The sequence below is a fragment of the Ovis aries genome, chromosome 13, assembly GCF_016772045.2.
Source record: "Ovis aries strain OAR_USU_Benz2616 breed Rambouillet chromosome 13, ARS-UI_Ramb_v3.0, whole genome shotgun sequence".
Taxonomy (NCBI): domain Eukaryota; kingdom Metazoa; phylum Chordata; class Mammalia; order Artiodactyla; family Bovidae; genus Ovis; species Ovis aries.
In genome coordinates, this window is record NC_056066.1 from 60,816,692 (window position 1) to 60,838,355 (window position 21,664).

The 21,664-nt window shown below is 49.8% G+C and overlaps 1 long non-coding RNA gene across 1 annotated transcript; it reads left to right on the forward strand.

Annotated features, from left to right (window-relative positions):
- The first annotated feature begins 1,914 nt into the window (after positions 1-1,914).
- LOC121816195 (uncharacterized) lies at positions 1,915-9,668 on the forward strand. Its single transcript, XR_006055674.2, has 3 exons — positions 1,915-2,035; positions 5,563-5,623; positions 8,645-9,668. It is a non-coding gene; the product is annotated as an uncharacterized LOC121816195 (long non-coding RNA).
- The last annotated feature ends 11,996 nt before the right edge of the window (positions 9,669-21,664 follow it).

The following is a 21,664-nucleotide window of genomic DNA, read 5'->3' on the forward strand; positions in this document are numbered from 1 at the left end:
CTAGATCACCCTAGACATGGAGGACCCACCACTCCTCTTCTGCCCGTTCCTGGGGTTCTTCCCAAAACTACTGCTGCAAAGCCAGAAGGATCCTGATTCTTGGAGCCATCCCCAGCACCCCTGGAGAAGCTGGGGAGGGGGCTTCTGGGAGGCCATCCAGGCCTGAGAACTAGAGATCCCAGAGCCAGGGTTTCTCCAGTTTGCCAAAGACAGCAGCCCTGGCCTGAAGGAGAACCCCCAGTGGACCAGGCAAGGGGTAGGCACAGCCTTCATTTACCTGCCTGGTATGGGGTCACTGGATGGAGAAACTAAGGTCGAGGAGGGTGGCCACTGGCCTGAGACTCAGACTTTCAACAGCCCAGAAGTCACTGCCTAAGCTTCCAGGTTTAAAGGCTGAAAGACAGTGCTTCCCAGTTTGGAGCTAAAGAACAAGTGGGAGCAGGTAATGGGAGCTGCTGCATGTACCAAGCACCTCAATACAGGATTTACTAAATTCTCATACTCTTCATCTGTAATATTAGCCCCATGTACAAGTGAGAGAACTGAGGCAGCTTACCTGCCCCTAGACAGGGATTTGACCTTGAGCAATCTGAATCAAATTCCAGAGTTCCTAAGGACTTTGCAACTCCTCTGCAGACCCCTGGGCCTGAGTCACTACCAACTTCTCTGGGCTTTCTGGAAAGGAAGGATGGGAAATTTCAAAAGCTTCCCCCAGCCAAGAGGGTCCCTTTCAGGGGCTTCTCGGATCTCGGCTGCCTGCAGCCGCCCCCAGAGGGGAGGCCGTGTGGTCCTGGAACAAGGCCTCTCTGAGGGCGGCAGATGGGGCAGGCAGCCGAGGCGCACAGCACAGTGGGTTCTGTGGTCCGTAGCCTACAAAGCCCTCAGTGAGTCACCGCCGGCCCCCGGCGGAGGCTGAGGTGGCAGTGGCGCCGGGCGCCTGCCACCTAATGACCATCCCGGCCCCGCCAGATGCTCCACAGACCTCGGCAGCGGCCATCCAGGGCCCGCCCGGCCAGCCGGCACCGCAGAGGCCACTCTAATTCCAATTAACCAGCTTCAGCTGAGCAAACAGCGGGCAGTGGTGGCCCAGCCCGGGCGGTAGGCCCGGCCTGCAGAGCCTCCGAGTCTAGACTCCAGATGTGAACCACCACAGCCAGAGTCCCATGGAAAAATGGCACCAGGCCGGGCACGGATCGGGTCTGCACGCTGGAGAGGTGGGGGTGGGTGGCTGGGCAGGGCCCCGGGTGGGCCTACTGCCAGCCTCACCCCGGGGTGGGAGTGGATTCTTGGGAAACGGCTCCAAAACCCCCAAGTTCGCCCCTGATGTGTTAGTGTCCTTTTCAGTGGCCTCCCTCTCCCCTGACTACGGTTGAGTGGGAGGGGGCTACTGTAGGGGAGGAGGGAGGCCAGGCCTGCGGAGAGCTCCAGTACACTATTTCATCTGTATTTAACGTGTCTGGCATTATGATAACCTATTTTAGAAATATTCATGTAATGTTTATAACACCCCTGTGAGGGAGGTGCCATCATTTTTACAGATAAAGGAAATTGAAGCAGAGAGACATTAAGGGCCCCAGAGGGATTTGAACCGAGGATGCCTGGTTTGGGGGATGTTCACTGCAGGTGCTGCGGACATAAATCAAGATGCTCAATTCTGGGTTCCCTGTATTGGAGTGGCGCTGGAGAAGAGGGTCAGCATCGACAGCAGGGCTGGCTGCCCACTGTCCTGTTTGCTCAGCTGTAAAAAGTAAGCTCCAATTTGGAGAGGTGGCTCCAGTTTGGGGGGGAGGGGGTAAAGCCTTGACATGCCCTTTTGGGGCTTCAGCACCAGGTATGAGTTGGGCACAGGTCAAGCCGCTGGGCACGGCAGGGAACACAGGTCAACCGCGGGCTTCCCAGCTGACGTGATCAGGCAGACAGACTTTAAATGGCTGAACGAATGGATGTCAAGTCAATGATCATGTCACGATCCTCAGGCAGAAGAGGTGCCTCCCGCTCCCACAATGCTGTCTGGGGTCGGACCCTGAGTGGTAAGGTAGGATCCTGGGCGATCCGGTCAGAGTTGAGCCGTTCTCGCACAAATTGGAAAACGGAGTGCTCTCTACTCCCCTCCCACCCACGCCAAAAAAAAGGGCCAGACTTGCCCGAGGTCTCCTAAGGAGTGGAGACCAGAGGCGGGGCCTGCTGCTCCCTGCCCAGCCCGCTCTCCCACCGCTAGCGTTCCCTCCCCGTTCCAGGCCAGGTCGTGGGAGGCTGAGGTTGGGGAGGAGGCAGCATCCTGCCCGGGTGCGTCAGGAAGGGCCGAGCGGGAAGGAAGGCACCACCCCCACCCCCGCCGCGGCCACACCTGGGCTCTCCAGGCGGGCATGGGGGCCCAGGCCGGCGCCTGGCTCCAGCGAGTCTGGGCCGCCTCCCCGTGGGGGCCGCCAGATGGGCCGGCCGCCCGCCCGCCCAGCTACGCGGGCAGGAAACAGCCGCCAGGGCTGCCAGGAAGGCGGGCGCGAGTGGCGGGGCGTGGCCCACGATGGCCCCGCCCCCGAGGGGAGGTGCCGGGAAGGCCGAGACCTTGTGAGCCTGGGAATCCCGGCTCTGCTTCCTGCTGTGTTTCCTTAGGCAAGTCTGTTTCCCTCTGCGTGCCCCAGTTTCCCCAATAGTAAAGTCTGCTTATCCCAGCTCTTTTCTTACCACTGTATGACCTCAGGTCTGTTTCTTTCGCGTCTGTTCCTTGGTTTTCTCACTCAGACAAAGGGGGCAACAGCGACAGGCTGTCTCCATTGAGATAAACTGGGAAGGCTGAGCCTCTGCCCTCCTCCCCACCGGAGTAACCTAGCCCCCAGCCTAGTGACCTGAAGAGTGGCACTCAGTATTTCTTGAATGACTCGTTGAATGTCCCAGCTCTGGGACAATCCTAGGGCACATAGAAAGCACTTCATAAATGGACACACATTGCCTCGGATCTACTGCTTACCAACCGTGAGGCTCTGGTCTCTGAGCCTCAGTCTGCCCACAAGTGGCTGTGAGGATTTAAGTGAAATAATCCATGGAAAGCATACAGCAGGTCTTCAATAGATGATATTTATGGAAGAGTCTTTAAGATGTGTAAAAAGAGATAGTAATTTGAGGAAATTTGAGGGCAAGAAAGATACGAAGATCTGGGTGGCTTGTAATCTTTTTCCAAATCTTAGAGTTTTTCAAAACTAAATAGAACTGAAAGTAAAACTAAATCCATCCCCAGCAAAAAAAAAGAGAGAAATATCGGCTATTTCCATCTGGCAAAGGAAGCCCCTAAAACTCAGAAAGGGTCTGAAACCTTTCTTAGTCACAAGGGAGCTGGGAAATGGCAAGATGAGATTTGAACGCAAATCTCTTAGACTCCACATTAGAAACAAAATGGAGGAAAGGAAGCTCATTTAGCTTTCATTGCTGTTTCCAGGAGAGATCCTAGTCCGAGGAGAGGGAAGAGGCCAGCAGAGTGGGAAAGACTGAGGTATAAGGAAAGGTTAGCAGATCCCACAAGGCCATGGAGGCAGTGGGAGCCAAGGAAGTGTTCTGAGCAGGGGGGTGACATATTCCTTTCTAAACATTAGATCGGGGAAGGCGTGGAAGCCAGGGGTGGGGCTCTAGGACAGTAATGATAATGCTATGAGTAATAAAAGGACAAGGGCCATGGGGACAGATGAATAAGAAAGATTTAAGAACTCAAAGCAATCCAGAAGGTGGACATCATACCGATATTCCTCATCAGCATGGCAGGACCATGAACCCACATGTCCCAACACTTCTTACCAACTTCTTCCTTGGAGGTTGTTCAGCCCATAGTACTCCCAACCTTACAAATGTCCTAAGACCCCTAAAAGAGCCCTGAGTCTAGGCCAATGCCAGGAAGAAGCCTAAATTCCCAGCAGCTTTGAGCTGAAAGGAACCAAGGGATGAGCGTGCTGGGGTAGAAAACTGAAACAGCATTTCCTCCACCCCAGCAATCAGAAGCAAAGGACCTGTGATCTTGTTTGCAAGCACAGTGCTTGTCCCTGATGCCCCATAGGTGAGCAGTGTCCTCCCGCAATGTATGGACTTCAGTGCTCAAGGGACACGTAAGTGCATGGGCAAACCTACATGCTGGTGAACCTGTACGTGAACCAGCCTAGGGAACTTGTGCACACCCACCCTTGTAGACAGCCAGGTGGCATCAAATCTGTACTGGGAAGTGTTAACAGAAACCTTCCTGGAAGAAGAAGAACAGCAGCTGCCATTATTGAGCACTTCTTGTGTGCCAAGCACCATCCCAAGTGTTCACATCCTCCATGTGCTCATTCCATCATAGGGATGAGGAAATAAAGGCACAGAGAAGGAAGCTGCCCACACAGCAATCAAGAGCCTTGAACTCAGTACTTCCCTGGTGGTCCAGTGGCTAAGACTCCAAGCTTCCAATGCAGGGGCCTGGGTTCCATCCCTGGTCAGGGAACTAGATCCCATATGGTGCAACTAAGAGTTTGCATACTGCAAGTAAAGATTCCACATTCTGCAACTAAGACCCAGCACAGACAAATAAATACACAATTTTTTTTTTTAAAAAGACCCTTGAACTCATGTGAGGACACCACTCCCTTGTCATTTTTCATGTCATTCAGTATTCATTTTTAAAAACCTTTTATTGGGCTTCCCTGGTGGCTCCATGATAAAGAATCCACCTGCCAATGCAGGAGACATTACCACATGCCGTGGAGCAACTAAGCCCGTGTGCCGCAACTATTGAAGCTGTGCCTCACAACTACTGAAGCCCACACACCCAGGAGCCTATGCTGGGCAACAAGGAAGCCATTGTAATGAGAAGCCCGCACACTGCAACTGGAGAAGAGCCTCCACTCACCTCAGCTAGAGAAGAGCCAGCGTGCAGCAACGAAGATCCAGCACGACCAAAAATAAAGGAAACAAATAGATCAGTTCAATTCAGTCGCTCAGTCGTATCCAACTCTTTGTGACCCCATGGACTGCAGCACGCCAGGCTTCTCTGTCCATCACCAACACCCAGAGTTTACTCAAACTCATGTCCATCAAATCGGTGATGCCATCCAACCATCTCATCCTCTGTCATCCCCTCCTCCTCCCACCTTCAATCTTTCCTAACATCAGGGTCTTTTCTAATGAGTCAGTTCTTTGCATCATGTGGCTGAAGTATTGGAGTTTCAGCTTCAGCATAACTCCTTCCAATGAATATTTAGAACTGATTTCCTTTAGGATGGACTGGTTGAATTTCCTTGCTGTCCAAGGGACCCTCAAGAGTCTTCTCCAATGCCACAATTCAAAAACATTAATTTAATTTTAAAAACTTTTATTATCCAGAAGTTACCTCCATGCTTTGTAGAAAATTAGCATATATGTTAAAAAATGAGAAAATAAACCAGCATTTTCCTGCCACCCAGAGATTACTGTTAACAGCTAAACGTAAATTTGAGATTTTTTGTAGTATGTATTTTTTAACACAAATCGTATCTACAGTGCAAACAATTTTGATATCTATTGTGTTACCATAGTTAACAACCTTCCTCTTCTCATTTTGGTCAGGTGTCATCTCCTGTAATACCCAGACAGCCTCCAACCTCTTTGTCATTTTAAGGCGGACCAGGTGAGACAAACAGGCCATCTGCATGTGAAGGCAGATCCCTGTGAGGCGGATGAGCCCCTCCGGGGTCTGTAATGGGCCCTTCCTCCCCAGGGCACCCTGCCCTGTGCAAAGCAGTGGTGGGGCCTGGCCCCTTGCCCTCCTGGGACTAAGCCTTCGGGGAGGGTGATGGCAGAGGGGACACAGAGAAGGCTGAGCCCCTGGGCGCTGCATTCAGGGCCTCTCCACATGTCTGTGCCCCGAAAGTAGACACCTCTCTTGCTGCTAAGACCTGAGTTGCCCCCCAGTACCCTGGGGACCCTGGAGTGGGGAGGGGAGAGGAGGTGGAGACATGTGTCAAACGTGGTAGGTGGTGGGGGTGGGGGGAGTAGAAAAAGCCTGGGCTCAAGGCTGCAGAGCTAGCTGCCATGGTGCAGAGTCCAGGGGAGGGTCCGGGCCCCTTCCTGCCTTAGAGGTTCTCTGTGCAACTACACATGTGAGAAAGAGAAAGAATGTGTTTTCTTGTGGAATCTGTATGAGTTTGGGGTTTGTATAAGCGTGAGGGCACGGAAACCTTACGCGGGGCAGGGTTGCAGATGTATTTCTACGTGGCGGTGGTGAAGTCGTGCTTACACATCTGGATGTATCTTGCCCGTTTTCAAGAGTGTGTGTTTGTGAGAACACTTGTGAGCCTGTGCCTGCACTGGTGTGTGTGTGAGAGAAAGAGCGATTCCATGCAACTGCGGCAGCATTTGCAGTGCGAAGGGCTCGGGGAGAGGCCCTGCTGTTTCAAGCTGGTGAGCCTGTGCGCTCCACTTGCTCTGCACGTGCGTGTGAGTCCGCGTGCGCTCCAGGTTTCCTGCTATGGTCTGTGCACCCCTCCGCCTGGGTCCCTCTGAAGCCTTCGCTTCCTCATCTGTAAAATGGGGACCCAGGTCACTGGATACCATTGTGATTCTGATTACCTTATTCCCTCTCTACTACTGACCTTCTGTCCAAACGCTGACCAGTCTTTTCTGCTCCAATCAATCTGACAACACTTTGGGGAACATATGTACACCTATGGCTGATCCATATTGATGCATGACAGAGACCAACACAATATTGTAATTATCCTTCAATTTAAAATGTTTTAAAAAACATTGACAACACCTTGATTTTTAAGTCTAAAACCTGCTTCTCCTAATTTGCTCAGCAACTATTAATATTTGCTAATCACCCTGGATTCCCCCAGGACATATTTTCCATGAATGAAAGAACTATTCAGGGAACGGCGCTGGGAAATGCCCCCATGGAGATGCTGACCTGTGTGCACTTTGTGAAAGGCTCCAACTCTAAGTGTTGAGACCCAAATATGCCGCACAATCAGTGGGAAAGTTGCAACTGGGAGGGGGGGAGGTTTTCGTCCTTCCTTAAAAACAACATTTTGTGTTCAATCTGTGTCTCTTTTAAGCCTCACAGGATGGAGATGTCCTAAAATAAGAAGTTAAACAAGAGGGGAAATCCCATTATCTGTTTTCTTAATGGGTCCCTCAGGATTCCATAAGGACTCCCTTCCCAGTCACTGTGTGGTCCAGGCCTGAGAACACCCAGCTCCCCCCACCCACCCCCCGCGGCCCACGCCCACCCACCACCCAGCCAGGGAGGCAGTTTCCCAGGATTCACATGGTAATGAAGGCATCCATCTTCTCCCAGACACACACTGGGCCCTCCGACCCTCCCAGGCCCCTGCACAATGGTCCCCAGTGCAGAGGCCCCACCACCTGTTGGATTTTCCCAGGGAAGTGTGGGAGAGAGTGGAGAACAGCCTCTTGCTCCCAGCCCCTAGTCCGCTGGGCCCTGGACCTGGGAGTCAGACAGTGAGAGAACTCACATCCTCATCACCCCCTGAGCTAACTGCATCTTCAGTTACCTCATCTGCAAAATGGAGGTGGTGCTACTCAAGTCACAGTGTGGCTGGAAGGATTCCATTGGGAATGGTGTGAAGTGAAATGCAGGCAGGTGGGGAGTGGGGTCAATGATAAACGCTCAGTGATCACTACCACTTTACATGGGACCAGGCGAGATGAAGCATATTGCCCTACTGTCACAGTGCATCGCAATCCTGCGGGTAGAACAGCTAAGATCCATTTATAGAAGAGGACACTGAGGCCCAGGAGGATGGGCTTCATGCCAGGAGCACCACAGTTCCCAAAGCCACAGAGCCATCTATCGAGTTTGCCTCACCCCAGAGCCTAAAATCATAACCACTACTTTAGATCATCACCATCATCATTATCATCACAATTATTGACTTAGGTAGTAATCCTGGCAAAGGCCACATGAAAGTCCCTAGGGAAGCTAGGAAGGGTGGGAGACCTAAATATTATTCATCTATGTCTCCCCAGGACTTGGTCAGAGCCTGGCACACAGTAGGTGTTTAATAACTGAGGCTTGCATGAGTGACATAACTGAGAAACAAAACGCGCAGCTTTATATTCTGGGTCATGGAGTCAGTTTCATTCTTTTACTTTCTCTTGAGCATCTACTACAAAATGCTCATGAATAAATGATTTCCTCAAATAAATGCATAATTCCACCTTGTGGTAATAGAGGCTGGGGCAAGGAGGAGGAGGGTATTCAGAGCAAGTAACAGAAAATAAAAATCACTGCCTCTGTAAGCAGAATCTTAGAAATCCCTGGACCACAGCACCTCCTTCCCACCCCCCAGTTACTGCTCCCCAGTGCAGAAACTGCCTCTCCCGTACCCTGCCCAGATCCCGTCCTCACTTCCTTAAACATTCAGAAGGAATGTCTCTATGTATTTACAGGTAGAAGGACAGAATTAAAGATGACTTTATTTTGCTTAAGTTGAACTGTATGTCTGTCCAACTTCTCTATTATTTAGATTGGTGCAAACAAAATTGCAGTTTTTGCATTATTGAAATTTTCCATTTGCTATTGGAATACATTTTCAGTAAACATGGTTATGTTATACATCATCTTAATACACATTTCTCACTTTGTTTTTTGCTAACAATTACTGTTTGTTTTTATTTATTTTAGACTATGGAAATTATTTTTGACAAAAAGCAAATTCGAGCAATTTTCTTATTTGAGTACAAAATGGGTCGTAAAAGCAGCAGAGACAATTGGCAACATCAACAATACATCTGGCCCAGGAATGCACAGTGCAATGGTGATTCAAGAAGTTTTGCAAAGGAGATGAGAGGCTTGAAGGTGAGGAGTGCAGTGGCTGGCCATCGAAAGGTGACAACAACCAATTGAGAACAGTCATTGAAGCTGATCCTCTTATAACTACACCCAAAGTTGCCAAAGAACTCAACCATTCTACAGTTGTTCGGCATTTAAAGTAAATTGGAAAGGTGAAAAGGCTTGGTAAGTGGGTGCCTCATGAGCTGACTGCAAATCAAAATAATCATCATTTTGAAGTATCATCTTTTCTTATTCTATGCAACAACAGCAAACCATTTCTCAATTGGGATTGTGACCTGCAATGAAAAATGAACTGCATACAACAACCAGCAATGACCAGCTCAGTGGCTGGACTGAGAAGAAGCTCCAAAGCACTTCCCAAAGCCAAACTTGCACCAAAAAAAGGTCATGGTCACTGGTGGCCTGCTGCTGGTCTGATCCACTGCAGCTTTCTGAATCCTGAATCCTGGTGAAACCATTATATCTGAGAAGTATGCTCAGCAAATCAATGAAATCACCAAAAACTGCAGCTGGTATCTGTCAACAGAAAGGGCCCAGTTCTTCTCCATGACAACATCCGACCAAAGGTTGCACAACCAAAAGTTGAAGAAATTGGGCTATGAAGTTTTGCGTCACCCACCATATTCACCTGACCTTGGCCAACCGACTACTACTTCTTCAAGCATCTTGACAACTTTTTGCAGGAAAAACACCTCCACAACCAGCAGGATGCAGAAAATGCTTCCCAAGAGTTCGTAAAATTCTGAAACATTGATTTTTATGCTACGGGAATAAGCAAACTTATTTCTAGTTGGCAAAAATGTGTTGATTGTAAAGTTTCCTGTTTTGATTAATAAAGATGTGTTCGAGCCTAGTTATAATGATTTAAAATTCATTGTCCATAACTGCAATTACTTTTGCACCACCTAAATATCATTTTTGTTGTTCAGCCCCTACATTGTGTCCAACTCTTTGTGACCTCACAGACTGCAGTATGCCAGGCTCTCCCATCATCCACTCTCCCACAATTTGTTCACATTCAAGTCAGTGATGCTATCTAACCATTTCATCCTCTGCCAACCCCTTCTCTTTTTGCATTTAGTCTTTACCAGCATCCAATGAGTTGACTCTTCACATCCCAACCAAAGTATTGAAGCTTCAGCTTCAGCATCAGTCCTTCCAATGAACTATCATTTTGACCAGCCTTAATACAAGAAATACATTATTATGAAAAAACAAATCATGTAGAAGTACATGTCAGAGAAAGAGGAAGGACCACTTTCAACCTGAGTCAGAGACCTGATCCCACATCCCAACCCCAGAGACATCCCCTATACAGTCTGCTGGAGTAACTGGGCATTTTATTTTATTTATTTATCTTTGGCTGTGCTGAGCAACATGAGGGATCGAACCCATGGCCCGTGCAGTGGAAGCCTGGAGTCTTCACCACTGGACCATCAGGAAAGTCCCTCTCTGGGCATTTAAAAGTATATTCTAGGGAAACCCTGAAAACATTATGCTGCATAAAAGAGACCAGTCACAGAAGACCGCATATGTATGATTCCATTGATAGGAAATAACCAGGACAGGTAAATCTATAGAGACAGAAGGTGGATTAGTGGCTGCCAGGGTCTGAGAGGTAGTGGGGGGAATGGAAAGTGACTTGCCAATAGATTTCTTTGGGGATAATGAAGATGTTATAAAATTAATTGTGGTGATCACTGCACAACTCTATGATATACTAAAAACCATCGAGTTACACACTGTAATTTTACTTTATTTGTTTTAGGCTGCGATGGGTCTTTGTTGCTGCATTCTTCATTGCTTTTCTCTAGTTGTGGAGAGTGGGGTCTACTATCTAGCTGTGGTGCTCACTTGGGCTTCTCATGCCTTGACTTCTGTTGTTGCAGAGCATGGGCTCTGGGGCACCCAGATTTCAGTAGTAGGGGCACACGGGCTCAGTAATTGTGGCTCCCAGACTCTAAAGCACGGAGTCAATAGTTGTGGCACACGGGCTTAGTTTCTCCACACCATGTGGGATCTTCCCAGATCAGGGATCGAATCCTTGTCTCCTGCCTTGGCAGGCAGATTCTTTACCACTGAGCCACAAGGGAAGCCCCAAGTTATATACCATAAATGGGTGAATTGTATGATATGTGAATTATATCTCAATAAAGCTGTTAAATAAAGCTTTCTTGATGGCTCAAATAGTGAAGAGTCTGCCTGTAATGCAGGAGACCCCAGTTCGATCCCTGGGTTGGGAAGATCCCCTGGAGGGAAAGGGAAAGGGAAGTCGCTCAGTCGTGTCTGATTCTTAGCAACCCCATGGACTGCAGCCCACCAGGCTCCTCCGTCCATGGGAGTTTCCAGGCAAGAGTACTGGAGTGGGTTGCCAGTGCCTTCTCCAATTGGGAAGATCCCCTAGAGAAGGGAATGCCAATCCACTCCAATATACTTGCTTGGAGAATTCCACGGACAGAGGAGCCTGGTGGGCTACCAGTACAGTCCATGGGCTCACAAAGAGTCAGCCATGACTGAGTGATCAACACTTTCACAGTTGTTTTAAAAAAAAAAAGTAAATTCTATAAATGCTCCTATCTTGGAGCCCTCAGCCCACTGACAGGGTATTTCCCACCTCCAAGCCCTGGGTCCCAGCTCCAGGTGGCCATGACTCTGAGTGAGTCTCAGGTCCCATCACAGGTCCAGCTGAGTTTCTCAGGTTGTTCACAGATGTCTCCTAACCATATAACACACAATCTCAGATGGGGAGGAAGCCCCAGATACAAAGCACTCTCCCTTAATCTTTTATGGGTCCAAACCTTTCCCTTTTACATGTTTTTTTGTGTGGTTTTTTTTGTTTGTTTGTTTTTGTTTTTTTTTTTTTTTTGCCACACTGTTCAGAATGTTGGATCTTAGTTCCCTGACTAGGGATCAAACCCATGCCCCCTACGGTGGAAGCACAGTCTTAACCACTGGACTGCCAGGAAAGTCTTCCCCTTTTACATTTTAATTTTATTTCATTTTTAAATAGGTAATACATCCTTATGGTACACAATTTAAAAAGTAGAAACATCTCTCTTTTCACCCCAGAGGCAGTTTCCTAGTGAGTTACATGCAAATATGAATATTTTGTTTTTCTTTCTTTTTAAACAAAAGTAGTGGCAGTCTTTGCATACTACCTTACAACTTGTTTTGTTTTTCCACTTAACAAAGTACTAGGAGACCTTAGTATTCCAGGATAAAGGCAGCTTTCACAGCTGCATGTATGTATTCTGTTACATGGAGAGAAGGGTCTTTATTCAATCCTCTGCTGCTGCTGCTGCTGCTGCTGCTAAGTCGCTTCAGTCGTGTCTGACTCTGTGCGACCCCAGAGACGGAAGCCCACCAGGCTCTCCCATCCCTGGGATTCTCCAGCCAAGAACACTGGAGTGGGTTGCCATTTCCTTCTCCAATGCATGAAAGTGAAAAGTGAAAGTGAAGTCGCTCAGTCATGTCCAACTCTTAGCGACCGCATGGACTGCAGCTTACCAGGCTCCTCCGCACATGGGATTTTCCAGGCAAGAGTACTGGAATGGGTTGCCATTGCCTTCTCCGATTCAATCCCCTAGTGATGGACAAATGGGTTTTTCTCCAGTTGACTCTTCTTCGTGGACATACCTCATTTGACACATTGAGTTTGTCCTTAGTATACATTCCTGAAAGTGCAAGTGCTGTCTCATGATTTCCCAGAGCCTCATAGTATTTCACAATGCATTTAGCTATTCTCCTTTTGATGGATATTTAAATTGTTTCCAGTTGGGTGATCTTATGAACAAGACAGCAATGAACACTTTATATTCCTCACAGATCCCTTTGGCAATGTGTTAAAAGCTGTGGATCTTTTCCCCACAAAAAAGTACAGTAAATTTACCCAACAATGAAACCCATCTAGGCGCCTCAAATTAAGACACTCTGATCTAAACCAACTGCTGTCATCCAAACAGAGAAACACAAGGCTGGAGACAAGCAGGGTCCACCCTGTAGAACAGGGATAGGAACCTTACAGCAGCTGGGTCAGAGTCCTTGAGATTCTGCTCAAGGAGTCAGACCAGCATCCTCCTCTGCTCAAAACCATCCCAGGATCTTGCCCCAAACTCTTCACTGCGGCCTCTGAGATCCAGCCATGCCTCTGCCCCCATATCTCCATGACCTTCACCTTCTAGCACCCTTCTCCTTGTTCACTCGGCCAGAGTCACATTAGCCTCTTGAATATACCAGGCACCTTTCTGCCTCGGGACCTTTGCACTGATTTTGACTTCTGCCTGGAATGTTTTGTCCCTAGTAGCTGAAGGAAGTGTGAGAACAAGTTCTTTACTGAGCTACCCACCTTCCCAGAGAAGACTTTTGCCAGTCCCTGAGATTGCAACCTATCCTAACCCTGACCCTCCCTAACCCCCCTACCCTTTCCTGACTTATTTCCTCCATAATATTTATCACCAGAAGAGATAATGGATACTGCACGTACCCTGCTCTGTGTGCCCTTCTCCCCTAAATATAAACTCCACAGGATAGTGACTTCCCTCTGTTCTGTTCACTCTGATATCCCAGTGTGGGCCCAGAGCCAGAGGTGCAGTAGGCGCTTCACAAATATTGTTGATTACATGAAGAAATGAGGTTGGTAAAGCACTTAGCACATAGGAGGGTAAAGGAGGCATACATGAGAACCCATAGGCTTAGGGGAACCCAGACTTGAACCCTAGCCTTGCTAAATTCTTCTTTGACATTCACTAAGTCACCAGCCATTCAGGACCTCTGTGTTCTTCATCCCTCAACCGGAGTTGATGGTTAGAGCATTTCTACTCAGAGCGGCTGTGAGAATTAATGAGCCCCTGAGAAATCTGTATGCAGGTCAAGAAGCAACGGTTAAAACTGGACATGGAACAACATATTGGTTCCAAATCAGGAAAGGAGTGCATCAAGGCTGTATATTGTCACCCTGCTTATTAAACTTATATACAGAGTACTTCATGCAAAATGCCAGGCTGGATGAAGCACAAGCTGGAATCAAGATTGCTGGGACAAATATCAACAACCTTAAATACACAGACGACACCACCGTTATGGCAGAAAGTGAAGAACTAAAGACTCTCTTGATGAAAATGAAAGAGGAGAGTGAAAAAGTTGGCTTAAAACTCAACATTCAGAAAACTAAGATCATGGCATCCAGTCCCATCACTTCAGGGCAAATAGATGGGGAAACAATGACAACAGTGACAGACTTTATTTTGGGGGGTTCCAAAATCACTGAAGATGGTGACTGACGCTATGAAATTAAAAGATGCCTGCTCCTTGGAAGAAAAGCTATGACTAACCTAGACAGCATATTAAAAAGCAGAGACATTACTCTACCAACAAAGGTCCATCTAGTCAAGGATATGGTTTTTCCGGTGGTCATGTATGGATGTGAGAGTTGGACTATAAGAAAGCTGAGCACTGAAGAACTGATGCTTTTGAACTGTGGTGTTGGAGAAGACTCTTGAGAGTCCCTTGGACTGCAAGGAGATCCAACCAGTCAATCCTAAATGAAATCAGTCCTGAATATTCATTGGAAGGACTGATGCTGAAGCTGAAATTTCAATACTTTGGCCACGTGATGAGAAGAACTGACTCATTTGGAAAGGCCTTGATGCTGGGAAAGATTGAAGGCAGGAGGAGAAGGGGGCGACAGAGGATGAGATGGTTAGATGGCATCACCTACTCGATTGACATGAGTTTGAACAAGCTCCAGGAGTTGGTGATGGACAGAGAAGCCTGGCATGCTGCAGTCTATGGAGTCACAAAGAGTCGGACATAACTGAGCAACTGAACTGAACTGAACTGAATGATGTGTTTAATAAATGTCAGCCAGCATTGCTGCCGCTAGGATGACGAGGCTTCCCTGATAGCTCAGTTGGTAACGAATCTGCCTGCAATGCAGGAGACCCTGTTGGATCCATGGGTCGGGAAGATCCACTGGAGAAGGGATAGGCTACCCACTCCAGTATCCTTGGGCTTCCCTTGTGGCTCAGCTGGGAAAGAATCCACCTGCAATGCGGGAGATATGAGTTCGATCCCTGGGTTGGGAAGATCCCCTGAAGAAGGGAACCACTACCCACTCCAGTATTCTGGCCTGGAGAATTCCATGGACTGTATAGTCCATGGGGTATTTTCGTTAGGCCTGATAGCTTCCCTGATAGCTCAGTTCGTCAAGAATCCGTCTGCGACTGAGCGACTTTCACTTCCCTTCTTCATGATGACGACGGTGGAGGTGCGGTGATGCAGACAGGGGTATGTGCTGACACCTCGCCCCCTAATACCGGAGGCCTGGGGAAGGAGGTCACATAGAGGAGAGAAGTTCAGCCCAGATTCCTGAGCTGTCTTACCGGTACTTTGCAGAAAGAAGATGGAACTTTAGGGGTGGGGGTGGGGGGAAGCTAGGGTAAAATGCTTCCACCAGAGAGCCCCTTAGACCCTGTCGTGGGCTCCCCGCTTCCCAGCTGCCCTTGCCGGTGGCTACACCAGCTTCACTTCGCCCACCGCCCGCCTGGAGCCACCTTGGGGGGAGGGCGGCGGAAAGGCAAGTCGGTTTTTCCCAGAGTAGCCCCCCTCTCCTGCGAACATCTGGCCGCGAACATCTGCCCTTAGCCTTTGTCTCCGGGCCCAGGCCGGCCTCGCACCCATCTGCCGCCGCCCGCGGCCCCCGCCCATCTGTGCGCGGCTCCCGGCGCCCCCGCCCCCGCCCGCCGGGTCGGTTCCCACGGGGCAAGCGCAGGAAGCGGGCGGCCCATCTGCCCGGCGCGGCGGGTCCTGCCTTCAGGCGGCCCCGAGGGGCGGGTCGCCCTCTTTCAGGCAGGTGCGCGCCCCAACAAAAGCTGGGGTGCGGCGCCTCTCCCCTCACGCTCACCCCGAAGTCACTGCCGGGGCTGCGGAGATGAAGGGCGCTCCGGCGCTCTGCCTCTTTGCAAAGCGCTCCCTTGCTGACCTCCCGCCAACCCTGGACGCCCGGGGTCCCCCGCGCAACTCTTCACCTCCAGCCCCCAACCTTTAACTGGACTGTTCCTTCTGCCTGGAAATGCCTTTTTGCCTTCTTGCTTGCCTAACGTTTTACTTAGTGCGGTGTAGAAATGACGGAGAAATACAGCGATTTGTGTTCCCAGTACCTTATTCCCACCACCCGGAGCTAACAACCCAGCAGTTTGCTGGGGTTTTTTTCCCTCCTCCATTCCGCGGCTTGCAAGATCTGACCTGGGATGCAACCCGCGGCCCCTCCAGTGAAAACCTGGAGTCCTAACCACTGGACGCCAGGGAATTCCCCCTCCCATAGTCTTTAAAGAATAAAACTTTACAGATGCTGCTAGCTTTCTCCTGTAGTCAGTGCGTCTGCCCTTTTCTCCGAGACTACTTGCCACCCTCTCCACTTCCCAGGTAACATCACAAAGTGGCGGTGTTTCTTCCAGGCCATGTAGATTTTTTAAAGATTTATTATTTTTGGCTGCTCTGGGTCTTCTGGCTGCCCTGTAACTGGGCTTTCTCTGGTTGCCACAAGCGGGGGCTACTCTTTCCTTGCCCTGCTGGGCTTCCCATTACAATGGCTTCTCTTGCCGTGGAGCACAGGCTTTAGACGTGGAGGCTTCGGTAGTTGCAGTGCAGAGTTTAGTTACTCCAAGGCCTGTGGGATCTTCCTGAACCAGGGATCAAATCCGGGTCCCCTGCACTGGCAGGTGGATTCTTAACCACTCGACCACCAGGGGAGCCCTCTTATACTTCTAATACACAGAAATCTATTAATGTTGTTTGTGGCTTTTAAAATTTACAGTTAAAAAACAAATCCTTCTGCATTTACCCCTAAGCAGCATCATATTTTCGCAGGTATCCAGCAGAATACATACAGGTCTAGCTCAATCCTATTTACGAATGTCTACCACTGCACTCAATGGGAATGAATTTGAGCAAACTCCAGGAAATAGTGGAGGACAGACAAGCCTGGTGTGCTGCAGTCCATAGGGTTGCAAACAGTCTGACACGACTTAGCAATTGAACAACAACCACCATGCCACCATTATTTCATTTCCCTGTTCTCCTGTTGAGCGGGTGGGTAGTTTTCAATCTGCTCTGTTGTCGGCATAGCTGCTGTGTTCCTGCCCCATGCCTTTGTCATCTCGAGGGCAGGATTTTCAGGGTATGTCCGTGGGAGTGAACTGCTGGGTCATAGGGAGTTCCCATGTTCACTTTTACTCAGTATTGCCAAACTGAGCTCTCAAGTGATCGTACCAGTTTACATACCAGCAGCGGTTGAGGATTTTTGTTTTCCCACACCCTCACCAATTTACATTATCAGACTTTGAAGTTTTTGCAATGTGATGTGGCAGTTGTCTCCTGTGTACATCCCAGATGTACAGATATTCAGGCTCAGGAGCTTTCTGCCTCACTCTTCCTCACTTTTTTCCATCTCAGCTGGCATATTACCTCTTCCTACAAGAAGTCCTCCCTGATCTCCCTTAGTTGACTGGGGTATCTCCCAGGCCATGCCTTCTACAGCACTTTGTGCTTCCCCTTCACAGCCCTGGGAACTGGGGGGTGTCTACCTGATCCCCAGGCAGGGATCAGGTTTGCAGGGCCATTAAGCAGGCTGCGAGAACCCTGCAAGTGCTACCGAGAGCACTCCTGGAAGGTTCATTCCTCTCCAAAGTGCCCCCTTTGAAAGGGCAGTAGTTAACTTATTGGTGGCATCTGGGTCCCCAGCATGTGGACACAGCAGCCAGGAACCAATCACCTGGCTCCCTGATGGCATCAACTTGCACCTTGTTCTTTCAATGCTGTGCCTAGAGTTGGTGTGTGCCAATTACAGAATGAGTGGTTGGCATTTCATGCGACTCCATGGACTGCAGCACACCAAGCTCCTCTGTCCTCCACTATCTCCTGGAGTTTGCTCAAATTCATGTCCATTGAGTCGGTGAGAATAATGATAACTAGTGTCTACTGAATGCCAACTTTGCTAGGCACTGTTTTAAGCTCTTTATGTGACTTAACTCACTGAATCCTCAAGAGAGGGGAACTCCTCCTTACCCAGTTTCACAGATGGGGAAACAGACACAGAAAAAAACGAAGTGACCTACAGACTCATAGCTTATAAGAAGTAGACAAAGATATGAATCCAGACCTCTTTTCACCTAGGAAAAGGGCCCCTTTCGCCCTTAAGTGTTTCTGAGATGTCAACTTCTTTTTAACCAGAACAGTTCTGCTTTTGCTAATGAGACTTTTTAAAAGACCTGAGAGATTGACCTGAGTCACAGTATTTGAGCTGTATAGCCCCACCCATGACCTGAGGCAAGGGTGCAGTTGGAGGGTACTTAGGGTTGGGGTGAGTGGAGAGGGTGGAACTGCTTCAGGCTTTTGGGGTGGGGAGGCACCTGGGCAGGCCCTGAGAGACACACCCTCAGCCGTTTCCGGGTTCCGGGCCCCAGGGTAGGAGGGGGCACCAGGTGTACCGGGAAGGTGAGTCAAGGGAAGGCCCTCTGCTAGGCACCAGGCAGGAGCGGGGATTTCTGCTTCCGGGAAGGGGAGCTCTGGGGCCACCAGTGCAGCCCCAGTGAGCACAGGGGGAACTTATAAAGCCTGGCACCAGAAGGCCCTTGCCCAGTCTCCCTCCTTCCACCTCGGTGGGCCTGGGCCTTGCAGCAGGAGTGGTGGTATCTGCAAGTTCTGCCCCTGACTTGGGGCATCCCTGGCTGGTGGCATCAGCTTCTATGGCTGACAGGATCAGACCAGCTCTCATGCATCTGCCCTTGGCAGAGCCCAGTTCTACATTCTGAGGCATGAATTCCTGGGCACTGGGTGGGCACGGTTGAGTGCTTGTGTGTCCTCAGGGCTTATGCACAATACTGAAGTGTCTGTGTGTATATGTGTGTGTTGCAGGAGATGCCTGCATGCTCAGTGGCTTCAGTCATGTCTGACTCTTTGCAACCCAATGGACTGTAACCCCTCAGGCTCCTCTGTCAATGGGATTCTCCAGGCAAGAATACTGGAGTGGGTTGCCATGCTTTGCTCCAAGAGATCTTCCCAACCCAGAGACTGAATCTGCATTGCTGAGCTACCTGGCAAGTCCTGTTGGGGGAGGTATCTACATCTAAAAAGACTATGGGGGAATTCCCCTGGCAGTCCACTTCACTTCTTGGTGGCTCAGATGGTAAAGAATCTGCCTGCAATGCAGGAGACCTGGGTTCGATCCCTGGGTCAGAAAGATCCTCTGGAGAAGGGAAGGCAACCCACTCCAGTATTCTTGCCTGGAGAAGTCCATGAACAGAGCAGTCTGGCAGACTACAGTCCATGGGGTTGCAAAGAGTTGGACACGACTGAGCGATTAACACCTTCTTTCCAGTGTTTAGGACTCCACGCTTTCACTGCCAAGGACGCAGGTTCAACCCCTGTTTGGGGAATTAAGATCCCTCAAGCCAACCGGTGCAGCCAAATAAATAAATAAATACAATTTAAAAGGCTTTGAGGGACTTCCCTGGTGGTCCAGCGGTTAAGACTCCATGCTCCCAAGGCAGGGGGCCCAGTTTCGATCAGGGAACTAGGTCCCACGAGCCGCCACAACTGAGAGTTCACATGCCACAACTAAAAAGATCCTGCGTGCTGCAGCTAAAGATCGCACATGCCTCAACTGAGACCTGGTGCAGCCAAATAAAAAAAAAGACTTTAGGAGTGGTGGGAGGCAGTATGGGGTCTTCGAACAGGTGAAGGTGGTGCTGCTTGGGCATGTACCCCTGCGGGGAATCAGTGCCTGGGGAAGCCGGCTTGTGGATTTGCACTTGGTTTCGTAAGATGTGGGCACTGTGGGAGCTGTGTGTCAGCATCTTGATGTGAGCAATACTGATCTGGGTGTAAGTGTCTGCTGTGCTTGGTGAATGTGTGTTGCAGTGTAGGGTGTATGTCTGGGTTGTGCTGTTGAGGGTGCTGTTGTAGTATGTTGCTTTGATGTGGTTCTGTTAGGTGTGACAGTTGGGTGTTTCACTGTGTTGCCTCCTCGGTCTCTGTGTGCTTACTGATGTGTTGGTTGTACAAATTTGGGTTTTGGTTGTGTGCTCTGAGGCCAGCGTGCTGGTTGTTCTTATCATGTGGTACTGTGTTGTGCATTTGGCAGGTTGCTCTGTTGGTTGTGTGTTGAGGTGTTGCTGTCAGTCAATTCGTCAGTCATGGTGTCAGTTTGCACACATGTGCTGTGTTTGTCATATAAGTATGTCCTTCAGTGTGTGTGGAGCAGTGTACTTGTGCAGCTCTGCAGGTTTGGCCTGTGCTAAGTGACCTAACATGGGAGGTCTCTGGGACTTGACTCGGCCCCTCCCTTTGGTCCTAAGACTCCAGAGCAGCAGTGATCCTTTGTCAGGCCACAGGAAGGCCCCACCTCACTCCTCAACTGCAGGGGACCCAGGGAGGTGCCCAGACTGGAAGGCTCCAGCTGCCTGTTCATTGTTCTGGGGCCTCTTTGGAAAACAGGATGAAAAGCAAAAGGTGGACTCAAGCCTGGACCCCTGTACTCTCCAACATGACCCAGGAGTCCAGCACAACACCTCTAGGATGGATGAGTGGCAACAGGCCTCATTTATAGATGTGGAAACAGGTCCAGAATGGGAGAGGGACCTGGCAGAGGTTTCCGCAGCTATTAAGGACAGATAGCTGGAAGTCCTCACACCCTCATGCACCCATCCACAGCCTTTTGCTGGTTTGCAGGGTTGAAAACTTGAGGACCCTGGAAAGACACAAAACTGTTCTGGCTCCCATTTCTGAATGCTTTCCAACTGACATGTCATAACCTTGTGGACTAAGTTCAACTTTTGTCTCCATTTTGCACACATGGTAACTGAGGACCATAAGGTAACCATTCATTTGACAGATATTACTCTAAATATTACTCTATTCTAAGCACTATGCTGTGTGACCTTGAGCAAGTCGCTTGCCCTCTCTGGGTCAGGCCCTGTGCTCAGCTCTAGGGACACAGCAGTGACTGAAGGAGCTCACAGCCTGGAAAGGGTGTGGAGAAGATGGACAATTACCAAGAAAACAATGATCATTTCAGATGGTACTAAGTTCTATGAATGATGAAGATCAGAACAGGAAAGAGAGTGAATAGCCCAGGAAGGTTTTAAGGTCTCTCAAGACGAGACTTCTGACCTGAGACTTGACGAATGAGCAGTCTTAAAAGATCTAGATGGGCCTTCAAGTGAGAGGGAACAGCAAAGGCAAAGGCCCTGAGGCAGGACCACACTAGATAGTAAAGGAGGCCCTGGGGCTGGTGAGACAAAGGGAAGGGCAAGAGATGCGGTTGGTGGGGCTGGTGGTGCTGTCAGGGGCTGCGGGCCGGGAGGAGCTTGGATTCTCTTCTCAGCATGATGGGCAGAGAGGAGTGTTGGCTGAGCACACAGTTCTGGGGGTAGAGTGTGCAGGGGACGCTTGCAGTCTCCCATTACGGGGGCGGTGGGGGGGGTGCAGGGACAACCAGAGCCAAAGGTCTCTCCCCCGCAGCTCCGGCAGCCCCAGCCCAGAGGCGCCGGCCTGGCGGCTGGAAGACTGCGCTGCGGGCACATCTGGGGAACAGCTGCCGGGCCAGGGCCAGAGTGGGTCACGTGGCCCAGGCAGGCCCGCCCCGGAGCCTACAAGGCCAAGACTCCTGGGAGGGGCAGTGGGGAATGTGCCGGACATGTACACAAATCCGTAAGGAGTTACCCTGCAGTGTAGACATGCATGCAGTGTAGACACACACGCACACAAGCCCCTCAGTCCCTCACAGCCACTCTTTTAGGAACCAAACCACTTAGTTTCAATGCCACATCCCAGCTGTGTGATCCAAAGCAC